Consider the following 3,194-nt stretch of genomic DNA (forward strand, 5'->3'; position numbering starts at 1 on the left):
TATGAAGGCCCAAAATTGTGTGTTCCTTTCTGCTCTGACAATGGCATGCCCATTCGTGCGAGATGTGGTGGATGAAGAAGCACTTGTGCTGAGAGAGCCTTCAGGCGAGAAAGGGTCTTCAGGGACCGGTTGGACCCACTGGCCTTCCCTGATGACCATCTATATGAAAGATACAGGTTTTCTGCAGATGGCATCAGGTATCTATGCAGACTACTGGTCCCAGGATTAAGCACCGCACTGCACGGAGCCATGCACTGAGTGTGGAGCAAATTGTTGTGGCCTGGCGCTTTTTTGCTAGTGGAGCCTTCCTGAACTCAGTGGGGGATGCAGAACAGCTGAACAAGGCCACAATTTGCCGCACAATAAGGAGTGTGTGTCTGGCTATCAAAGCATTAGCAGATGTCTTCATCTCCTTCCCTGGCCACAGAAGACTCTGTGACATCAAAGAGGAGTTCTATAGGATTGCAGGTAAGAGGATCTACAAATTACAGGACAACTGTTAACACATAGTAGGATACTCATTACTTGTGTGTGACAAGTTTCCCCAATGTCATTGGTGCAGTGGACTGCACACCATAAGGATAAAACCCCCTCAGTGCCCATGAGGCCGATTTTTGTGAATAGGAAATCCTTTCACAGCATTAATGTTCAGGTGAACATAACTTTTTGATATTGTCCATTGACGAACACTCTTGCATTGCCAGTGATGTGCATTGATTGGTGTAATATTCCTCATCTTATGATTTCAGATGGTCTGCAATGCTGACTGTGTGATCAGCAATGTTGTGGCAAAATGGCCTGGCTCAGTCCATGACTCCAGAATCTTTCGGGCCTCTGAAATCTATCAGTGCCTATCACAAGGTAAGCCACACAACCCCTATTTATAACCATCATGGCTGTGTCAAGAATATCACTGTGTTTATGAAGTAGTAATGATGAGATTTTGTGTTGACAGGTGAATTCTCTGGTGTGTTGCTGGGAGACAGGGGGTATGGCTGCCAGCCTTTTCTCCTGACACCTTTCACAGACCCCCAGGAATGTGATATTGTGATATTACTGTGGCTTGTGCTGTCCTCCACAATGTGGCCTGCCTGAGGAAGGAGAGGGCCCCAGAGTGCCACCAGCCATGGACTGGGACAATCCGGCAATCTTCCCTGATGACGACAGTGGTCGGCTGCTGAGGACCAATATGTGTTGAATTATTAGTTTAGTATGTGTGCTTTTCAATTTTGGTTAAATATTGTCCTGCGGTGGCAGAGGAATTTGGTTTTTTTTGGGTTCGTTTTTTGACGAATTTGGCCTCTTATGATGTTTGTGCGGTATACTGTGTGTAATACAGGCTGCAGGGAGGCTACTGCATCCATTCATTTGTCTGTTCAGTTGATGTGTATGGATTTGTCCTGCATTTATTTTAGTGTGCAGACATGCAGGGTGTGTTATATACAGACCTTTGAATGTGTATGTATCATTTTGTATAATATGCTTGGATTCTGTGCTTTCCATCTTGTAGAGTCACTGTGACTTAAGTTTCGAAAGGAGCTGATGGTTTACCTGCTTTGTTTTGTCCTTATTCAATAAAGGAACATAATGTTACACATTGTGTTTTTATATTCATATGGAATGTGTATTTGTTTATATGAAGAGTACTAGGGCCACACTGAAGAAAAAGGATAAAGTCATAAATTTATGAGGCTGGTTCTTTCTGCAGAAAAGCTACATATTGTTTTGATACTTATGACAATGTGATACTTAATATTCTGGCACATCAGCATGTCTTTGTTTATGAAACCATACTGAAGTACAATTTCACAATGCCCCACATCTGTCATTTTAACAACTGTCCTCCTTTAAACAAACTGGTTACAATATTATGACTTGTGTTTTTTTTCCCCTCTGTGGCCCTAATATTCTATCATTTTATATATAGCCTTATAGTCTATGGGAAACTGTAAATTATCTAATGATAGCAAAATCATTTTTTATCCAAAAATCATTGAAATTAATGATCACAAACGTTTAAATAATAACAGTGGGTCTAGTTATATGTGATAACAATGTATAGTGAGCAGTGAAATAACTATTGGTTTCCATTTGTGGTGACTGCTGACTGACATTAGGGATGAGATTAAATAGATCCTGGAATTTAGCCTGGTCTGGAGCAGGCTAGCTCCACAGAATAAATCTCCATGGTAATTATACCATAACATATCCTCCTGCCCCTATCCATCTTTAGTGCAACCGGATTACGGATCAATTGAGCCAGGATCCAAGAATATCCTGGCTTAATCCCTTATCCTAGTTTTGTGGCAACAGGCCCCTGGTATGTAATGTTTGGAATTATTTATTATGTTGCATCCAGTGCTTAGCACAATTTACATGTTTAACTCTGGTAGGAGTGGTGACTTCTTTTTTGTGTGGATATTTTCTGACTGCAGAAGTAATTGCTTGAAGTGCTAGATTAAATTGTTTAAACGTTTACTTTATTCAAAGCCATGCTTTGTTGCTGTGTCATGCATTGTTTATTGTGTAAAATAATGCATGTTTATCTCTGTTTTAAGGTTATCAACCTATTCCTATTCCATTCCTCTGTCATTCAACTACTCTATTCAACAAATCAACTGTTTCAACATATTCAACAAATGGCATCAAAACCATAATAAAACACTAAAAAAGGAATTGAGTTGTCCCTTTGCATCCTTCACGTGTTGAGCAAGCTTTAAGTTTGGGCAGAACTGAAATAATTATAACACTTAGACAACTTGACAGTTGTTGAGCAGATGGTCAGGGGGCCGGAACATAATGTCAAATAATTTGTAGACTTAAAATGTACAGCAAGAAGCTAAAAAATAAACACTACCATTCAAAAGTTTGGGGTCACTTAGAAATGTCCTTGTTTTTGAAAGAAAAGCAATTTTTTTGTCCATTAAATTAACATCCAAAATGAAATCACTTTGAGCTGAGTTGCTGTTTTACAGTTTCTACAATCTTTTTCTTGCTTAGGAAACTGGGGGGGGGGGGGTGCCACGGTGCTGTCAGCCTTGGTTGTTAAACAGGGCATCATACAGTACGGCTCCAACCAGACAAGACCTCAAAAACCAACATAATGTGACCCACACACACAAACAGTCAAACAAGTATTTGATAGAATTCCCACAAGGGTCCAACGGTGATCATTAGCTTAACAGCGCTACTGA

General features: G+C 40.4%; 1 long non-coding RNA gene across 1 annotated transcript; it reads left to right on the forward strand.

Annotated features, from left to right (window-relative positions):
- Positions 1–296: 296 nt before the first annotated feature.
- Positions 297–1,060, forward strand: LOC139028554 (uncharacterized). The gene is made up of 3 exons (XR_011480803.1): positions 297–468; positions 750–861; positions 956–1,060. It is a non-coding gene; the product is annotated as an uncharacterized lncRNA (long non-coding RNA).
- The last annotated feature ends 2,134 nt before the right edge of the window (positions 1,061–3,194 follow it).

Source organism: Salvelinus sp. IW2-2015, linkage group LG13, assembly GCF_002910315.2.
Source record: "Salvelinus sp. IW2-2015 linkage group LG13, ASM291031v2, whole genome shotgun sequence".
Classification (NCBI taxonomy): Eukaryota; Metazoa; Chordata; class Actinopteri; order Salmoniformes; family Salmonidae; genus Salvelinus; species Salvelinus sp. IW2-2015.